The sequence below is a fragment of the Rhinolophus sinicus genome, chromosome 8 (assembly GCF_057876585.1).
Source record: "Rhinolophus sinicus isolate RSI-liver-muscle chromosome 8, RSI-T2T, whole genome shotgun sequence".
NCBI lineage: Eukaryota > Metazoa > Chordata > Mammalia > Chiroptera > Rhinolophidae > Rhinolophus > Rhinolophus sinicus.
The window spans coordinates 62,423,831-62,445,915 of record NC_142508.1 but is presented as its reverse complement, the minus strand read 5'-3'; the positions used below and the strand labels follow the sequence as shown (position 1 = coordinate 62,445,915).

At 33.5% G+C, this 22,085-nt stretch overlaps 1 protein-coding gene across 13 annotated transcripts in view; it reads left to right on the top strand.

Moving 5' to 3' along the window:
- The first annotated feature begins 208 nt into the window (after window positions 1-208).
- The window catches only part of PMFBP1 (polyamine modulated factor 1 binding protein 1), a 384,114-nt gene continuing 362,237 nt past the window's right edge, over window positions 209-22,085 (top strand). For all 13 annotated transcript variants that reach the window (XR_016022045.1, XR_016022038.1, XR_016022042.1 and 10 more), the window contains exons 1-2: window positions 209-281; window positions 521-851. The gene's annotated coding sequence lies outside the window, so the exon portion shown is untranslated. The remainder of the gene's footprint in view (window positions 282-520; window positions 852-22,085) is intronic.

Below are 22,085 nucleotides of genomic sequence, written 5' to 3'. Positions count from 1 at the left end.
AAGGAAACGGAGGCTGGTGGCTGTCCCCCAGCACAGACCCGCGGTCACTCTTGAGGAAACCGCTTCAGCCGCCTAAATACGCCTCGTCCATCTAGCAACGATGCTTTTCCCGCGGAGACTCGCCTTCCTGCCGTCAGTCACCTCGACCCGCCCACCCGGAAGCCGTCGTCTTGGCAACGTTGTCTCGCGAGGCTCTGGAACTAGTATTTGAATTCGTGGCGCGTAGAGTCCGCGAGGTGCGGAGCGCAGCTGGGCTTCTGCGCGAGCCAGCATTCTTGACGGTGAGCGACTTTAAGGGGAGAATGACGGAAAGAGCGATCAGAGGTGGAAGGGCATTCAGTCCAGCAGGTCGCCTCGAGATGGGGGACTTCGCCCGGGCTGCTTCACTCACCTGAGGCAGGCCCTCTGCTCGCCTACTCGCAGCCTTTAGGTGCTTCCCTCAGAGACGGCACTCCTGCCTCCCTTCTGTCGCCCCTGAAGGAAGGTTCCTTCTGACGCTGTCTTCCCTCTTCTTTCACAGTGTCTCCTCAGCTTCCTACCTTCTCCAGAAGCAACACTTCAGCTCCTACTTGCTTACACTCCCCCACGTATATTTTACTCCCTACTGATCCGTTTCCTAATTATGCCCTCGTCTCCATCACCAACACCATCAGAAACTTTCCGCTTGCACGTGGCAGTGTGGAAAAATGTCTCCTGAGCAACTCGGTGAGCGTCCCAAACCGCACAAACTGAGTCCAGAACGTTCTTTATCAAGGAAGAAGATGCTGCTGCCCTACACTTCCCACCTGGGACACAGTGAAGGTCACGTGGAAAGCAGCAAGTGAAAGCGCTTTATAAAGAGCTACAGAAATGTAAGTTACTATTGTGCAGTTGCAGACTCTGAATGAGGATTCATATGGAAAACGTGATTATTTTGTTCTTGGTTGGACCCTGTTGATAACATACGTTTTATATTGGGGTAATGAATACTGTCCAGTCCTTAAAACAGAATAAAGCCAATAGGTCTGTTGGAGTACAAACTGAGGCTTGATCCGAACATAAAAGCAACCACTGATTGAAAAACCTCTTATCTAACCTTTAGATTCCATGTCTATTGTGATATGACTCCCCGCCCCAGCCCCCGTATTTAATTTCAAATTGAGATTCAGGACCATTTCAGGAGTTTTATGGTATAAACAGACAGCTTGCCTACATCTCTTGTCTACTGACTACAAAAATCCTGTATTTTCTTGCCAATTTGCTATTTCAACTTGATTTTTCTACGTGTCCAGCTTCTAGAAAGAGGTTCTTAACGTTTTGGAGGGTCATAATCCCTTTGAAGAAGAAAGAAAAACCCTGGAGCTTTTGTGTAGAGTATGACACATACAAAACATTTATATCAATTCAGGGAGTTTTAGAGTCTACTTTGAAGTATAGATATCCATAGGACCCCAGTCCAATTCTACAAGCTTATTTCTATTTTTTTAAAAGTAGAAAGATTTAAGCAGCAAAACCAGCTAAGTGTTTTGCTTTTTAAAAAATGGTTGTGTCATTTAATATCTGGTTGTTTTAAGAGTTGTAGTTCTGAAGGAAGGGGGATTGAGAAGGCTGAAGCAGTTGTATCAGTAGCAAAACTTTCAAATGAGCGCTGGTTTTAGAATTTCAGGGCAATCACTGAAATGCTTTCTGAAGTTATAGGAAGGTCATTTACAGATGAGGGTAGTATATGGGCACATGGGTACATAAGTAAATTGACAAGATTTTGTATTCAGGGTCTTTTTGACTTAACATAAAAGTTCTTGATCAATGTGAAGAGTTAAAATAATTTATGTGCCTTAATTGTTTAAATGTTTTATATTAAAATAATTTTATTGTGAGGTTCTACTAGCATGTCCTGAATATAATCTACAGTTGTCTTCTGAACTATTTCATGCATTATTTTTTCACATTAGAACTTTAGTTCACCTGAAACTTAGTTTTGTGTATGATGTGAGGAATGGCTTTAATTAAAGTTTATTGGGGTTTCATTGTTCTGTTGCTATTTGGAAAACCATGGTCCATGGGCCAAATCTGGCCCACCATCTGTTTTTGTAAATAAAATTATGTTGGAACACAGCCACCTCCATTTGTTTACTTGTTGTCTGGCTGCTTTTGTGTTACAATGTCAGAGTTGGGTAGTTGTAGCAGAGACTATATGGTCCTATATATTACTGTCTGGTCCTTTACCGAAAAAGTTTGTCAACTCCTGGATTAGAACATCCTTTCCTCACTGAATGGATATGTAATGTTTGTCCCATATGGTTCCCTTATGTTTGCTTTTGTTGTTGAGCTCTTCTAGTCTGTCTAGCCCTGCACATATAGCACAGTGTTTTAATTACTTTAGCTCTAAAATAAGACAATGTGCAATAAATTAACTGCTCCCCTTGCGTCTTGTATTTAATTGTTCTTTTGCCTTAGTTATTCTTGGCCCTGAGATCCTCCATGGGAATTTCATGATCAATTTATTAAATACGGTGAGAAATCTTTTGGGGTTTTGATAGGAATTGCTTTGACTATACAGATAAATTTGAGAAGAACTGTCGTCTTTACAATATGCAGTCATTTCATCCATGAACATAGTATAACCTGATTGTTCTTAGGACTTTTAATATAATTTTATAACTGTTTCCTTAAGAGTGTTCCTTCATAAGGAAGATTGGTCTTTGCTTTTGCTTCCTTGTGATTGTCTGGTTTTAGAATGAGGGCTATGCTGGCTGACTTCTTTAAATGATCTGAAATGTGTTGTACTCTCCTCTATTTCTTAAAAGAGTTGTATGAATTGGTATTATGGCAGATCGTCAAATAACCTTGTTTTATTATAATGTTGATGAGATACCATAGCAACTTAGCTGTTATTTATATCAACTGGCATATGGTAAAATTGGTATTATCTTTTTGCTAAAAGTCCCAGAACCTGTCAACAATGTTAAGTGAAGACTTTTATGGTACTTTTGGTAAATATTTGATAGAATACACCGGTGTCCTCATCTAGGCCTGGCATTTTCTTTGTGAGTGGGTTTTAATGAAATTAAGAAAATGAGAGTAAATGCTGTTTATCTATGTCTTACCATTTCTGGAGCTCTATTCTTGTAGATCCAAGTTTTCTTCATTTATCTTCAGTTTGAGTAACTTCCTTTAATATTGCTTATAGTGTGGTTTGTTGGTGATGAATTCTGTTAGTGTTTATTTACTTGAAAATATTTTTATTTAGCTTTCATTTTTGAAAGATTTATTTTTAAACTGGATATATAATTTAGTCTTTTTTAGCACTATAATATTGTGTTGTCTTCTGTCTTGTGTTGTTTTTAGGTAGATATTTGGAGTCATTCATTGTTCTGTGTGTAATATGTCTTCTCTTTTTTTCCTGGCTGCTGCTTTTTTTTTTTTTTCACGTCAGTTTTATTGAGTCTTAATTTACAGATGGTAAAATTCATTCTTTTTAGGAATATAGTTCTATGTGTTTTGACAAATGTAAACAGTTGTGACCTACTACCATGATATAGAGTATATCTATAAGTCTATAAAGTTCTCTCATGCTCCTTTATCATTAATTCTCTGACCCTACCCCTATCCCCTGCCAACCACTGATCTGATATCTGCCTCTACAGGTTTGTATTTTGAGAACATCATGTTAATGGAATCCTGAAGTATTCTGCCTTTTGTGTCTGGCTTCTTTCATTTAGCCTAATACATTTAAGATTCATCCATGTTGTTGCATGGATCAGTAGTTTATCCCTTTTTGTGTGTGAGTAGAATTTCATTATACATATGTACCACAATTTGTTTATTCATTCACCAGTTAATGGACATTTGGGTTGTTTCCAGGTTTTGGCTATAAAATGCTCTAAAAATTTTTGCCTATAGGTCTTTGTGTGGTCAGAGATTTTTATTTTTGCTGGGTGACTACTTAGGAGTGGTACTGCTAGGTCATATTGTAAGTAGATGTTTAACTTCATAAAATACTGCCAAACTTTTTTCCAAAGTGGCTACTCCATTCGTTTTATTATCAGCAGCATATGGCAGTTCTAGTTATTCTACATTCACATCAACTCTTGGTGTTGTTAATAGTTTAAAATTCAACTATTCCAGTAAGTAGGTATTGATGTCTCATTATAATTTTAATTGCATTTCTCTGATGACTAATGATGTAGAGCATCTTTCATGTACTTATTTGCTATATGTATATCTTCTTTGGTATTCTTCAATAGATATTCTTCAAATATCTATTGAACTTTTGCCTTTTTTTGAGACAGCTTTATTGAATTATAATCAACATACAATAAATTGCATATATTTAAATGTATAGTTTAATAAGTTTTGACATATGTATACACCCATGAAGGCATCATAGCAGTCAAATTAATGTACATGCTTCAACATAGATGAGCTTTGAAAACATTATACTAAGTGAAAGAAGCCAGTCACAAAAGGCTACGTATTGTATGAATCTATTGACAGAATAAGCAAATCAGAATGATTAGTGGTTGCCAGGGTCTGAGACGGAGAGAGAATGGGAGTGGTTATGGGGTTTCTTTTGGGGATGATAAAAATGTTCTGGAATTAGATACTTGTGGTGGCTGCACAGTTTTGTGAATATTCTAAAAATTACTGAATTGTACACTTTCAAAGGGTGAATTTTATGGTATCTGAATATATCACTACCATATATGTGGTATATCTCAATAAAGCAGTTGAAAAAAAGGGAAAAAACCCACTAGTTGTGATCCACTAATCGGTTGTCCAAACAGCATTGTTTGTAATTGCAAAAACATGGAAATTAACTCCATGTCCATTAGTAGAACGATTAAAAAAATGGTTGTATGTTCTCAGAATGAAAAAGTGAAGAAACTGTTAAAATAATGAAGCGCAGAAATAATACTGTATCAATATGATGAATCTCACAATTATACTTTGAGCAAAAAAAGATTGCAGAGGAATCTATAATAAGTATAATACAGAATTAAAGTTTAAAAATACATAGAACACTATATAATTTAGTAAAAATATAAAAATGCATGGGGATCATAAGCATCAGCTTTCACATAGTAATTAGTTGTGGGGATAATTTGTGGTATGTCCTTGTGGAAGGGGAAGAGAGGAAGAATGCCATAGAGGAAGAATTCATAGAGTGCTGAAACTATGTTTAGTAATGTGTTACTTCTTAAGCTGTATGATAGGTCTACAGAAGTTTTATTTTAGAATAAAATATTATTAGAACATTTCAAATAATTTTTATAAGAAAATATAAAGGACAGAACAAAATGGAGGTAGAACCTGGAAGGGATAAATAAGGTAATCTTTTTTACTTACAAAAGAACACAATATTAAATCTAGAATTGAGTATAGATCAGAACCAATTGAGAAAATAATGTTGGGGGAGGACTGGTTTGTTTACATGAAGTCATTATCATATAAGTTCCTTTTAAAAAGTATGGTTTCCCTTGGGAATATTATACCAAGCAAAAATGTAAAGCATGATAACCTGGAAGCAATTTCACTAATGCGTATTTTGCAAAGTGGTGCTACTCTCAGAAGTAAATCAATGGCTTCTAGATTTTTGAAACAATATGAAATAGTCTCGGAGGGAGGAACACATAAGGATGTAGGGTGTGAGGAAAAGCCATAAGGATATCTTTCTTACATGGCCTAGGAACTCAGTTAAAAGGTAATCGCCTAGTCTGTAGGTCCCCTAACAAATTGATTACACAGCTGAAACTGGAGGGTACTTGAATGGTTTCCCATTTATTGATATCAGACCCCATTCTGGTATCAGGAAATAGTAAAAATTTGAATTCAGTCTAACTATACCATCGAGCCTGTTACCTGGGAATAGAAACTTTTGTGAAGAGAGGGCTTTATAGGAGTTCAAAGGACTAGGGTCATTTAAAAAGCACTATCCACAGAAATACATAAAGACAACAGGAGGCCCAAGGGACTTCCAGAAACTCAGACCTGCAGAACAGGGATAGGGATTACATATAAGAATTTTTCATAGCTTCTTAAATTTAGAGACATTCTCTAGTGTAAGATGACTTTGCTCCAAATATGCCCCCAAAAGATTTGCTCAAGTCCTAACACTTGGTATTTAAAAATGTGATCTTATTTGGAAATAAGGTCTTTGTAGATATAATCCAAGTTAACATGTGGTCATACTGGATTAGGGTGGGTCCTGATTGAGTGACTGGTGTCTTTATAAGAGAAAGGGGGAGATTTGGATATAGAGACACAGAGAGCAGACACACGGAGGGAAGTTTCTGGCCTTGCAATGATGGAGGCAGAGATGTGAGCTCCAAACCAAAGAACAGTAGGTATTGCCTGTAACCACTAGAAGCTAGAAGAGGGAAGGAGGGAGCCTTTTCTAGATTCTTCACAGGAAGCATGGCTATGCTGCCACTTTGATTTCAGACTTCTAGTCTCCAGAATTGTGAGAGAATAAATTTCTTTTGTTTTAAACCACCCATGTATGGTAATATGTCACCACTGTCTTAGGAAACTAATACATTCTATATCTTCATTACTTTTGTTAGTACTACCTAGTTCCTTACCGCAATTACCAATAAAATTCTTAAAATGAAAATTACTAAGCTTGCTTGATGGGATGTAAATTTAAAACAAAACAAAACACTGGGGCATATGTGTCCCATTCTGCAGTCAATCCTGAAGAAAATGGGGCAATTTTCTCAGTAAGAAATATGATTCTTCCAAACTAGATATGTGGTATCGCTTTTCATTTACTTGCATCATCTTTAAATTCTCTAAGCAGAGTTTGTACTTTTCCCATTACAGATCTTGCACAAATTTTATTAAAGTTGTCCCAGAGTAATTCATGTTTCTTGATAACATTGTAATTTTTGTTTTTTTCCATTAATTTTATTTTTCTTTTGCCAATTGCTAGTATTTAAGAATGAAATTGATTCTTGTATATTAATATAAAATCTTGTGACCTTGATAAAATTCACTATTAGCTTACATTTACAAAATGCTGGATTGTATAGTATGTTGAGGTTTGTAAAAAAGAAAAACTGCCAAACTGTCTTCCAAAATGCAATGAATGGCAGTTCTTGTTGTTCCAACATTTGTAATGTTTTACTTCTTTTGTTCCAATACGTATGGCTTTAATTTTATTTATTATTTTATTGTTAATTAATTTTCTTTATTGCACTGTCTAGGACCTTAATAGAAGTAAGAGGGTACATCTTTGCCTTATTCCTGATCTTAAGAAAATGTTTACTCTATCTCAATAAAGTATGATGAAAGATGAACATTCCTGTTGCTCTACATACTTGCCGGCATTTGGTATTGTCAGTGTTTTGGATTTTTGGCATTCTAATAGGTGTGTAGTTCCATCTCATTGTTTAATTTGCAATTCCCTAATGCATTATAATGTTGAGCATATGCTTTTTTTGCCATCTGTATGTCTTCTTTGGTAAGGCATCTGTTCAGATCTTTTTCTTGTTTTTTAATTGGGTTGCTTTCTTATTGTTGAGTTTTAAGAGTTATGTTTAAGACTTATGTTCAACAATTGTCTCTGGTTGTTTCTGACAATTCTCTTGAGGAAAATGCTTTTGTACTGGTGAGCTCTGAGTAAGTTCACATAATGACAGCCTTACATGTGGAGTCTGTCATGTCCAATAATGACCTTTCTCTGGGAATGGTGCTTTGAAAGAATTCCAGCTTATTGGACTGCCAGACTTGATTGTGGCTGTTGTTTTTCGAGACTCCTGTGGAGCAGGGGATGGGCAGATGGGCATACGGCAAATTAAAATGCAGCAAAGCTCATTGTTATTATGGAGATTTGACTGTTTTTCTTGAACAATCATTCCCTGTAAGCCTTTGGTTAATTTCTAGCATTCTGAAAAAATTTGATTCTGGCAGTTTCTGCTAGTGTTCTCATTGCTTTTATGGAGGAGAAGGTTTTCAGAGCTCTTTATTCTGGGATTTTCAGTGATGTCCTTTCGTGAACAATGACTCAGAATTTAAAAGTTAGTACTGTGAGATATAGAAGATATTCCATGCCTGTAGAACAGGACAAGAGCTCAGTTAATTGACCAGGGAAAGGAATATGGTATAAATCTATCATGTCAGTTTACAATTTTATAGATGCTGGATCTAGATGAACCAAACTTTGCTCTGTAAATAATGAGTGGTTAAATCTCATCAGCATATAAAACATAGTGGTTTATATTCTTTAAAATTAAATGAGGAATTACTATTTAAGTAATAATTAATCTAATACTCTCTTTCACCTGAAACTTTTTGCTATCTGGAATGTCTCTTGATAGAATCGGTATGTTTCTTTGTTTGTTTCCCCTGAATGTTTTATAAAAAGTGTAATATTTAAGACTACTATCAGCTTTTCACTTGAATTGCCTGAATGTGTAGTAGGGACTTTTTGTTCTTTATTACTGGATTTGTTTTTCTCTAGTTGTTGTGTATGGACTATTATGGGGAGAGAAGAGAGGAAGATTGATTTGTGAATGATAGGTTGAGTTGGCTACGCAAGCCACGTGTAGGTCAAGTTATTTGAGGGTGACCTGCTAACATTGTGGAAAGATTTCATTATACGTTCTTTATTTTATTGAGTTTAATTATACATGCAGGGTAAATGGAAGGTGTAATGAAGTTGGCTTCGTGGTGTTTCATTCAATGTGATGGACATTTTATATTAAGTATCTACACTGAAAATATTGGGGAGATGATTTCTAAATGTCTGCCTTTTATTATCTATGAATTTTACACAAAACTACAGGTAGTTAATCATTTAAAATTCCAGATTCATTTTGCCCTACTGGATCTGATTGAGTTATATTTGAGATCTAAAAGTTAGAATGCCAGTTTGTTTTGACTGGAGGATATATTGTGAGTTCCAAAATATGTTTCATAGTGGTGGTTAAATATAGGCTTATATGATCTGAATTGGGGGAATGGGTATTGATTGGTATTTGAATAATTTTTTTCCATCTGGTATTACTCTTGTTTTACTAATAACTGTATTAATAAGTGGGACTTAATAAAATGTAGCTCATTTAACTTTTCCTAAGGATAAACTATTATACTGGACCTAGCTTTTTTTAACCATCTCTATTTAATGCAGATCTTGTGCTTAGTAAATTTGTAGCTCCAGGATGAGTGGCAGGAAAACAGAATTTCAATATTATGTGTGTTGGTTGCTGGTGGCTCCATTTACAAGGCATTACAAGAAAGAAGAGCTCAGAAAAGAACTGTCTTTTTTTTTTTTTAAATAGGCATGAAAGGGAATTAGAAGGGATAATAATATTGGGAGGTTCAATTGTTTTTTAAAACTAACTTCTAAAAAATAAAATTGGTAAAGGCTTTGAGTGACAAAGGCCAGCTAAAACTCAGTCTTTTAAGCAAGGAACAAATCAAGTACATGACCTTTACATCCATTGATAAAACCTCAAAACTTATCAAGATGTCTCAGTGCAGTTCAACTATCAGTATGGTATCTATTACATTTCTTTTAATTAAACAGAATATCTTATGGAAAATTCTCTGCCTCAGATCCTTGATAGGCCTAAGATATTCATAACTAGAAAGAGAGATTGAAGCAAAAGGGTCAGAAAAAAGAGGTATAACAAACAAAAAATGTTTAAAAAAAGAACTGTGGATCTGACTGTGCGACTAAGGAACTGACTGAAATAAAATAGATAAGAAGCCAAGCAACTTTTTGAGAGATTTGTATATTTTAGCTTAGCAGACACATCACAATTTTCCAAACAGTTGTACCAATTTGCACTCTCATAAATAGTGTATTAGTCAATCTGATTGATTAATAATCAGTCAAACAGTGTATTAGCTAATCTTGTGGGGGTTGTAGTAGTAGTTTAATTGGTATTCCCTCGATATCTAACGAGACTGAACATAGTTGCTTATGTGTTCTAACTATTTGGATTACTTTTTTTGATGAAGTGTCTTTTCATGACTATTATTGTTGTTTTGGTTGTTTGACATGCAGTAAAGTATGTCAGGTGCTCCAATCTTAAGTGTACAGTTAAAAACATTATTTTCTAAATATATGTGCTTCCAGATCAAGATATAAAATAGAAATTTCCAGCATCCCATGATTCCCTGTGTTTATTCCCAGTGATTACCACCACCCCGTCTTAACCCCAGAGTTAACCACAATTCTCGTTATTACCAACATCAATTAGGATTTTTTCCCCCAATTTTTTATGACTATAAAAAAATTTGGAAAAAAATTTCCAAAATTTTTTATGACTAAAAATATTTTGGAAAACAAATTTGGTAAAATACATGTAACATAAAATTTACCATCTTAACCATTTTAAGTATACAGTTCAGTGGTATTAAATACATTCACGATGTTTCGCAACCATCACCATCACCTACCTCCGTAACTCTTTTCATCTTGTAAAGCTGAAACTCTATATCCATTAAAAAATAATTCCCAATTTCCTCTTCCCCTAGCCCTTTGCCACCTCCATTCTACTTTCTGTCCCAGATTTTGAGTACTCTAAGTATATCATGTAAGTGGAATAATATAGGATTTTTATTTATGTGACTGACTTATTTCACTTAGCATAATGTTCTCCAGGTTCGTCCAAGTTGTAGCATATTGCAGAATTTTCTTCCTTTTTACGGTAGGATAATATTCCATTGTATGTACATACCACAGTTTGCTTATGTATTCATTGATTGGTGGGTACTTCAGTTGCTTCCACATTTTAACTATTATGAATAATGCTGGTATGAACTTGGGTGTACAAATAACTTGTCAAAACTCTGCTTTCAATTCTTTTGGGTATTTACCCATAAGTAGAATTCCTGGGTCATATGGGAATTTTATTTTTAGTTTTTTGAGGAACTGCCATACTGTTTTCCACAATGGCTGTACCATTTTTGATTTCTACCAACAGTCCATAAGGATTCTGATTTCTCCACATCCTTACCAATACTTCTTATTTTCTGTGTTTTTTATAATAGCCATCCTAATGGGTGTGAGATGATATCTCATTATAGTTTTGACTTGCATTTCCCTAATGGTTAGTGATATTGAGCATCTTTTCATATGCTTCTTGGGTCTTTGTATATTTTCTCTGGAGAAATGTCAAGCCCTCTGCTCAATTTTGAATTTGGTTGGTTGTTCTTTCATTGTTGAGTTTTAGAAGCTCTATATATATTCTGGGTATTAATCCCCCATATTATCAGATATGTGATTTGCAAACATTTTCTTCCATTCTGTGGGTTGCCTTTTTATTTATTCTGTGAATAGTATCTTTTGATGCACAAAATTTTTAAATTTTCATGAAATCCAATATTTTTTTCTTTTTAAATTTTTATTTCATTATTTTTTTCAATTATAGTTGACATTCAATATTATATTAGTTTCAAGTATACAGCATAGTGGTTAAATATATATATATATATATATATATATATATATTTATTTATTTATTTATATAAATATATAATAAAAATGTATATGAATAAATATGTCTATATATTTATATATGTATACAGCATAGTGGTTAAATATATATATTTAAATAAATATATATTAAATTTTATATATATTTAAATTTATATATATATTTAACCACTATGCTGTATAGATATTATATATACAATTATATATATAGTTATATATAATTATAATATATATATAATTAATTTATGAAGTGATCCCCCTAAGTCTAGTACACCCATCACCATACGTAGTTATTACAATATTATTGACTATATTCCCTATGTTGTACTTTATATCTCCATGACTATTTTGTAACTATCTATTTGTACTTCTTAATCTCTTAACCTTTTTCACACAGAATCTCCAACCCTCTTCCCATCTGGCAACCATCAGTTTGTTCTCTGTGTCTGAGTCTGTTTCTGTTTTGTTTGTTCATTTGTATTATTCTTTAGATTCCACATACAAGTGAAATCATATGGTATTTGTCATTCTCTCTCTGACTTTTTTCACTTAGCATAATACCCTCTGGGTCCATCCATGTTTTCGCAAATGGTAAGATATCATTCTCTTTTATGGTCAAGTAATATTCCATTCTATATATGTGCCACATATTCTTTATCCATGCAGCTATTGATGGACACTTAGTTTGCTTCCATATCTTGGCTATTGTAAATAATGCTGCAGTGTATATAGGGATGCATATATCTTTTCAAATTAGTGTTTTGGATATATTTGGATAAATATCCAGGAGTGGAATTGCTGGATCATAATGTTGTTCTATTTTTAACTTTTTGAGGAACCTCCGTAGTTTTCTATAGCAGCTGCGCCAGTTTGCAATCCCACCAGCAATACATGTGTATTCCCTTTTCTTCACATTTTCCCTAACACCTGTTGTTTGTTGATTTATTGACGATAGCCATTCTGACAGGTGTGAGGTGATATCTCATTGTGGTTTTAATTTGCATTTCTCTGATGATTAGTGACGTTAAACATCTTTTGATACGGCTATTGCCCATCTGTATGTCCTCTTTGGAAAAATGTGTATTCAGGTTCCCTGCCCATTTTTTAATCAGATTGGTTTCCTTTGCTGTGCAAAAACTTTTTTGTTTGATGTCGTCCCATTTGTTTATTTTTTTCTTTTGTTTTCCTGCCCAAGGAGATATATCCAAAGAAATATCACTAAGAGTGATACCAAATAGTTTACTGCCTATGTTTTCTTTTAGGAGTTTTACTTAGCATAATAGTTTTGGGTCTTACATTTAAGTCTTTTATCTATTTTGAGTTCATTCTTGTATATGGTGTAAGAGAGTGATCCAATTTCATTCTTTATCATGTGTCTGTCCAGTTTCCCCAACATTTACTTTACCCCATTGTATATTCTTTACCCCACTGTATATTCTGGTATATTCTATATAGGTTAATTGATCAAATAAATGTGGGTTTGTTTGTGGGCTGTCTGTTCTTTTCCATTGATCTATGTGTCTTTTTATGCCAGTACCATGCTGTTGTGATTACTATGGCCTTGTAGTATAGTTTGATATCAGGTAGTGTGATACCTCCAAACTTTGTTTTGCTTTTTCCAGATGGCTGTGGCTATTCAGGGTCTTTTGTGATTCCATGTAAATTTTGGTATTATTTGTTATAGTTCTGTGAAAAATTCCATGAGTACTTTGATAGGTATTGTGCTGAATTTATAGAATGCTTTGGGTAGTATGGACAGTTTAATTATATTCATTCTTCCTAACTATGATTAAGGTGTATCCTCCCATTTATTTGTGTATTTTCTTCAGTTTCTTTCTTTAATGTTTTATACTTTTCTGAGTATAGATCTTTTACCACCTTGGTTAAATTTATTCCTAGATATTTTATTCTTGTTGATGCAATTGTAAATGGGATTTCTATCTTAATTTCACTTTCTGGTAGTCCATTATTAGTGTATGGACATTCAACTTATTTCTGAATATTAATTTTGTATCCTGCTACTTTGCTGAATTCATTTATTCTAATAGCATTTTTGTGGATTCTTTAGTGTTCTCTCTGTGTAGTATTGTGTCATTTGCAAATAATGACAGTTTTACTTCTTCCTTTCCAATTTGGATGCCTTTTACTTCTTTCTTTTGTCTGATTGTTGTGGTTAAGACTTCCAATACTATTAATATGTTGAATTAACGTGGTGAGAGTGGCCATCCTGATCTTAGGGAAAAGCTTTCAGGTCTTAAATGTTGAGTATGATGTTAGCTGTGGGTTTGTCATATATGGCCTTTATTATGTTGGAATATGTTCCCTCTATTCCCAGTTTGCTAAGAGTTCTTATTATAAATAGATGTTGGATTTTTGTGAAATGCTTTTTCTGCATCTAATGATATGATCATATGGTGTTTATCCTTCATTATGTTTATGTGGTGTATCACTTTAATTGATTTGTGGATATTGAACCAATATTGCATCCCAGGAATAAATCCCACTTGATCATGGTGTATGATTTTTTTAATGTATTACTGAATTTAGTTTGCTAATGTTTTGTTGAGGATTTGTTCATCTATGTTCATCAGGAACATCGGTCTATGATTTTCTTTTTTTGTAATGTCTTTGTCTGAATTTAGAATCAGGGTAATGCTGGCCTCATAGAATGAGCTGGGAGCCTTCCCTGCCCTTGAATTTTTTGGAATAGTTAGAGAAGGATATATCTTAATTCTTCTTTGAATGTTTGGTAAAATTCACCTATGAAGCTATGCATTCCAGGACTTTTATTTATTGGGAGTTTTTTGATTACTGATTCAATTTCATTAGTAATAACTGGTCTGTTCAGATTTTCCATTTCTTCTTGATTCAGTCTTGGAAGATTGTATGTTTGTAGGAATTTATCCATTCTTCCAGATTGTCCAGTTTGATGGTATATAGTTGGTTGTAGTATTTTTTTTTAAATGTTTTGTATTTCCGTGGTGTCTGTGGTCACTTCTCTTTTATTTCTGATTTTATTTATTTGGGTCCTCTCTCTCTTTTATTGATGAGTGTACTTACGGTTTGTCAATATAGTTTATCTTTTCAAAAAAAACAGCTCTTGGTTTCATTGATCTTTCGTATTCTTTTGTTTTAGTCTCTATTTTGTCTATATCCACACTGATCTTTATTATTTCCTTCCTTGTACTCACTTTGGGCTTTGTTTGCTATTCTTTTTCCAGTTCCCTTTAGTGTAAAGTTAGACTGTTCATTTGAGATTTTTTGTTTGTTTGTTTCCTGAGAGAGACCTGCATTGCTATGAATTTTCCTCTTAGGACTGCTTTCACTGTGTTCCATAGATTTTGGGTAATTGTGTTTTCATTTTCATTTGACTCAAGGTATCTTTCGATTCCTTCCTTGATCTCATTCATTATTGACCCATTCATTATTTAGTAGCATGTTATTTAACCTCCATGTGTTTGTGTGTTTTTCAGTTTTTTTTCTTTTGATTGATTTCTAGTTTCATACCACTGTGGTTGGAGAAGATGCTTGTTATGATTTCAGTGTTTTTAAATTTATTGAGACTTGTTTTGTGGCCTAACATGTGGTCTATCTTGGAAAATGTCCCATGTGAACTTGAAAATAATGTATATTCTGCTGCTATGTGGCAAAATGTCCTAAAAATATCAATTAAATCCATGTGGTCTAATGGGTAATTTAAGGCCACTGTCTCCTGGTTGATTTTTCTGTCTGGATGACCTATTAATTGATGTCAGTAGGTGTTAAAGTCGCCTACAATTACTGTATTCCTGCTAGTCTCTCCCTTAATGTCTTAGTATTTGCTTCATATATTTAGTAGGTGCTCCTACATTGGGTGTGTGAATGTTTGTTGGGTGATGCCTTTGTCATTATGAAATGTTCTCCTTTGTCTCTTGTTACAGTCTTTGTTTTAGGTCCATTTTGCCTAATATAATATTGCTACCCAGCTTTTTAAAAGATATTTTATAGTCCAGGTCTGGTAACTCCAATACCTGTATCTTTCATAGGTCTGTTTCTTTTCTTTTAAACCTTAATGTGGTTTTGTCTCCTGGTATGCCTAGTAATTGTCAATGGAATGTCAGACATTGGATATGATATTTGGAGGATTTGGATGATAGTAACTTTTCCCAGAGAGGGTTTATTTTTGCTTCTGTAAGGTAGGTGGATTAGAGACAGTTAATCTAATCTGTGCTTGAGCAGATACATAGCTGAGTTTCATTCTTCTGATACATATCTGGTTTAGCACTAGCAGTGCTCAAACTTCATTTATTCTCCCCTCTTCTGTTATACTGCTAACAGCTCTGCTTCACTTCTCAGCCTCCAGACTAAGGATTGGCAAATGACTTAAGAAACCTATGCTGAAAGTTAAGCTTACTTCTCTGTACCTCTCTTTTATACTTCTTGGATGCTTTTGGTAGCTCTCTTATGCCTTCATTTAATTGTTTTATATTTAACCTAGTTTTTCTAGTTATTTTTAATGAGAGTTAGTCTCTTCTGAGATAATCTGCATAGCCTCTCCACTGATTTTTAAAATTTCAATTACTGTATATTTATTTTGTATAAATATATAAATTATATAAATATTTAATTTATATATTAAATAATATATATTAATAAAAATACACAAATATTTCAAGCATTCTAGGTCATTTATTTTTAATTTTTAGTTCTGTTATTTTTATACCTTAAAATTATCTTAAACATATTAAATATGGTTATTATATAATCTGTGTCTGATAATTCCAAGAAATGTAATCCTTAGAGGTTTGTTTTTGTTGGTTCTCTTTCACTATGCTTTGTTTACTTGTGTATTTAATAGTTTGTCCCACCAGATAACATTTGTGTTTGCTGTAATCTGGCTTCTGGGGGCACTAAGTTTTTCACCACTTTATGTTTATTTGTTTATTTTTGATCCATTCAGGTGATACGAATTTGACATGTATATTTACTTGAGTGCTACGTGGGCTGTGGTTACACTGTCTTATAGTTTTATGTTTTCACCTGCTTTGCTCATTGCCAAGACTTTCCTTACAGTCCCTTAGGCTTGGATTCCTGGATCACCTTTACATTGTGGGGATAACCCTTTGAGTTCCCAACTTCATGGTAGCAGAGTCTCCTGTTAGGCCATTAGGTGGTGTTTCTGTTTGTTTTCTATTCTTCACTCCAAACAAAATCTGTAAGTTTAACTCTGGCCAAAATAGTTGATCAAATACCCTCAGGGCAAAAGCTGATTCAACACTCTGTTTACTATATTTTGAGTTCTCTTTCACTTGGATATTGGATTGATAATTTCTTACTATTTTTGTCAACTGGGATGCTCTTAAGATCTTAGTTTTGTATATTACCGTGTATTTTTAGTTGTTTTCAGTGATATAGTTGGTGCAAATACTCTGGTTCTCTACATTGCCTGAAACACAACTTTATGCTTGATTATAAAATTTGGAAAGCCATTCATAGTAACTTTTCTTTTGTCTTACCATTTTCTTCCCACTACAAACCCACCACCCATACCATATACTCACACCTTTAAAAGGAGACAGATTCTTCTCCTTTTTAAACTTTGTTTTTAGGAAAAAGGTTCCGAAATGCATCTGGTATTGTCTATAAAGTTGAATTTTACTTTTTGGTGCAGGATTGTAATTATTAGTAGTAACATTCTTTAGACTCTATTAAACTTAAATAGTTTTCAGAAGGTAGAGATTTAAGCTACAATGAATAAATCTGGGATATTTCTATAATTCTAAGAATTGACTTCTACTTAAGTCGTATTTCCTTTATAGTGAAAAATAAGTAAAAGTTTAACATTAAAAGCAAGAATACTCCACCTTTTAATTTTGTCCCACTCTTTATTTCTTCGTTTCCTAAATGGTTAGAAGTTTGGTAGATTGATGTAAGTATTTTAAGAGTTTGTATACTCATGTGATTAAGCTTTCTAAAATACTTTCAGAATGTATTTTATGTTTCTTAGAGCATGAATAACCCAAAGACTAGGACTTGTTTTAAGATGATTTTTAAATAGTTTCCTTTTATGAAAGATTACCTAATCAATATTAGTTGATGAAGAGAGATATTTTATGGTACAGTAATACATAACTTTAATGTTCCTTTAGTGTTTGGCTTTGTAAATAAATATGAAAAGTGATTGTCTCATAACGTTTTTTAAAAATTCACTTTCTTTTTTCCCCAGAAAGTAGCAAAGTAAATAAAGCCATCATTCTTTTCTAATCTTCATGAATAATTTCTCACTGGCCCTGGGTGGGAGGCTGTTTTCAAGGCCATCCTATGGTATCTACAAAGATACAGTTTAGGCCTCTCTGAAAGCACTTCTAAATTACAGAAGTGAAGAGAGCTTATACTTAATCTTTGGATAATTTCAGTTGTGGACTTTAAAATGAAGCAGCTAGTGGGGGGAAAGGTTCCTTATTAGAAGCATAAAATCTACTGACTGTATCTTGGCCAGTGTTCCCTTTTTTCCAGTAAGCTGTCTGCTATACAGAGGTGTATAACCCTAATGGCTTGTTGTATGCCATTAAAAGGTATTGTACACTCATAAAAGAATGACATTTTGATCAATGCTGTTAAAAGAATTACTGTCCTGACACAGAAAAGCTTTCCTGCTGCAAGTTTAAAAATATGCCTTTAAAAGCTTTTTATTGAATACCTTTGCATCCCTCAGAAATGTGCCATTTTGGCATGAGGTTACTCTGTAGTATTACACATAATAATTTAAATGCAAAACCTCCTATTTACCTTTAGAAGTAGCAGAGCCAAACAGGTATTTCCCTACCAAATGAAGCTTAAAGACATGGTAGTATCTTTAACCACCATATCTGATTTAAAAATAGTTTGTGTAAAGAGAAAGCTGATAACTAAATTATTCCTTTTTATTTTGTGAGGTATTGATTTTTTTTTTCATGCTGTTTTGTTTAAACTTTGTGGTTTTAATTTCCCTTTGGATTTAAGAATCATGCCTGTCCACCTAGTTCAGAGATCTTTTCTCATCACCTGGGATTTGGTTCTCTTAAACAGTGAAATGTTGGATGTGATTTTTTTACTGTTTCTTTTTCTTTATTATCTTTTTGATTAGAAGTTTATGAAAACCATGTCAAAGACAGTCTTCCAAAGCTCATGGTTTCTTCTCTATATATAGTTGGTCTTTTACAGATCTTCTAATGTATCAGTGTTAAAATTTTAGCTTTATTTCATACTTTGTAAGCTTTCTGCTATCACCTACTTCTGACTTTATGCCATGTTTTTCTGATTTGTGAGCTGAGCATTTTAAAGTTCAGTACCCTGAAAACCACAATTTTTAAAAATACGTCATTACAGAATGATTATTTACTTGATAGATTTTAGGATTTATACTTTCTGAATTTGACATTTAATCCCAAACTAATGAACTTTTCACACATTTCAGGGTATGGGCATATTTTAGGTTGGATAGCATTGATTTTTACATAGCATATTGATTTTATCAATCTGTTTTACTTGTAAAAGTAGGTGTTTTGTTGTGGGTGGTGTTAGTTGTTTTTATTATTCACTATCCACTAAGTGCCAGGTGATTTACATACAGTATTGATGACACTAAAACTTGTTATCATGTGCCATGTTCTGTGCTAACATACTTGGCTCAAAGAAGTTATATAACTTGGTCAAACAACAAGTAAGTTGTGGAATTGGGATTCAAATAGATAGTGTGACTCCCAACTTTTGTGCTATTCTAACCCTTTTAATATCTTATTTATTTGTTCTCAATGGTCTACCCTCTTTTACAAATGAGGAACCGGAAGAAGCTCGATAGAGTAAGTACTTTGGCCACTGACACAGAGTGACGGAGTGACAGAGCTGACGTTTGAAACAGGCTCTGTCTGACTTCAAAGTACATTTTCTACTTACGATACATCATACTAATTATTTATCCTTCATCCTTCTCATTGTACCTCCTCTTAATTATCTGTATGTATTCAAAGATGGCTTTTATTAGAATTTTTGGACTATGGATTTGTTTCATGATTTTCACATGGAGAGAAGAATATTGAAAAGATAATTGGAGTAGGTATCAGGAAACCTAAATTCCTGTGCTGTCTCTGATTCTGGCCGTATGACTTTGGACGAATCACTTTTTTTGGGTATTATATATAAAATGAGAGCATTGGACTAGGTAATTTTAAAGTTTTGTTTCAAACTTTAAAATCTAATTTTACTCTTGATTTAATGTCGTTACAGAATGATTATTTACACTTGTTCTTTTTAGCACAGATAAAACTTTACCACCTGTATTTTAGCCCATTAAATATTATATTTTATTTAAAGTTAGGGGACAAGGAGTTCTGATTTTTATTATTTACTTGCACTATTAGATCAGATGTTGAAATTCAATAATGGGAATAAATTAATTTTATTATAAATAAAGAAGAAATTAATTTTATTATAAGGACACTCTTTTAAACTATTCAAAATTCTCTTAGTTTTTACAGTCAGAAAGAATAACTCTGGAAATCTCAACATTATAAAAGGAAATAAATTATTTTAACAGGAAATGTTTCCACCAAGGAAGACAGGCATAGATTATTGCTGCCGTCTTCAAAGCACTTGCAAATTCTTAAATGTACAGTAATACTATTAGGTTGGTTCAAAAGTAATTGCAGTTTTTGCAGTTATTTTTAACCTTTTAAACTGCAATTACTTTTGCACCACCCTAATATTAGCAATTATACTAATAAGTAATATTTATTAAGAATTAATTTTATGCTACTATATGGTACTAAGCGTTTTATATATATTACATCATTTAATACTCATGAAAACCCTATGAGGTAGGTACTATTATTATTCCAATTTTACGTGACTAGGGAATAGAGAATTGTGAGGTTAAGCAATTTTTCCTAAGGCTGGTAAGTGGTAAAAGCTGAGATTCAAACCTATCAAATGCCGTAGAGGTTTTCCTCATATTTACAAAATGGAGTAATTCAAAGAGGTCACCAATGATAATACTTATCAATGTGAATATGATTTAAACATGAATCTTTTTTAAGAAAGAGTGGGTCTGATGACTTGTGATGCATGGCAGTTTCCAAGTTCTCAGATTTGATCACTGCCAGTTAAATGTTCTGTTGATATAGTCTTAAAACAAGTAACAGCTTTTGGATAATTTTATAACGTCATATATTTTCTGAAGAGTTAATACATTTATTACAAGTTTTAAAAAACAGTTTTTGGCATTTGGGAGATGGATAGGTGAGAGAGTGTGTGTGTGTGTGTGTGTGTGTGTGTGTGTGTGTCCACGCACGCACATGCACATGCATGGATTGGTAGCCGTAGAATTGGGTAACTAACCATCTTAGTTTGTCTAGGCTTGGGTTTTTAGGTCATGGAACTTTTAGTGCTAAAACTAGGAACTTTGCTAAAACAGGTAAGTTGGGGCAAGTATGTACGTGTGTGTGTGTGTGTGTGTGTGTGTAGTTGTGTGGTGTGTCTAAAGTAATGGTAGTGGTTAGGCTACAGGGAATTCAGATCTTACAGAACATAAAACAGCTCTGAATTCAGTGCCTAGACCGGTATTTGTCTGTTTTATTAGCAGAAAGCTCAGTCTCCTGTGTTTTCCCCGTTTCAGATAACCTTTTCTTGTCATCTAAGAAATTAATTTCTTTGTTGGAATCATTGCAAGTAAACTTGATAGCAGGAGTGCTGTTATTGAGGTACCTTACACAGTGATTTACTAAGTACAGCTTCTTCATAAAAGGTGAAGCAGAAGTCGATTTATCGATCACTTCCAGGATTTCAGTAACCTGTTGAACTACCTGATTTCTTCCCCCTTCTCATAAAACCCATTATTTTTATTTCTCTTTTTACCTTTGCATTTAGTTTTTCCTTTGGAAACATTTTTTACATGTATTTTCACATCGTGTAAACATTTTCTTGTGTGTATTTGCCTTTTTCTAGAGCAGAGTTGGGACTGTCTAAAAAACTATTATTAGGTCAAGTCACATGAAATTGCCAAGATTTGACCTGTTTTTGACCTATATTAATGGAAATTTCATATGGCTCAACTAATAGTTAATTCAACCTTTGGTTATTTGAAAATATTAGGCTACTAACTTAAATTTAAATGGAGTATTTCATTGAAACTCTGGTTAATGTTAGGGAGGAACTGATGTGAACTTTGAGCTGATTACTCTATATTGCCATTTGCTAAAAATACATTTTAAAAGGTATAACTAGTGTGAAAAAACTGCGTATTGCACAGCATTATTATTAGACAGTCATTTAAAATTTTATTTTAACCAAAGGTTAAGACTAAATTTAATCATTTTTCTTTCTCAGAATTTTGACCCATTATATTTTATATTAATTTTAAGTTATGGTGGGTTATGTAAATGTTCCTTTTGGAAGAAAAATGCTTCTTTTATGGAATCAGATATAAAATTGTTGCTGTATTATTAACAGAAACACATACTGACCGATAACATTACCTTCTATGTATATTGAATACTGAGTTGGGGTTTGCCTTCTTGGATAATTTATGTTTCTAGAACAAACATAGGGAGTAACTATGAATTTTTTTTTTTTTTAACTGTAGCTAATTACTACTTCTTGTCTCAGCCTCGTATACTATCATAATTTTCAGATTCTTCCGGTA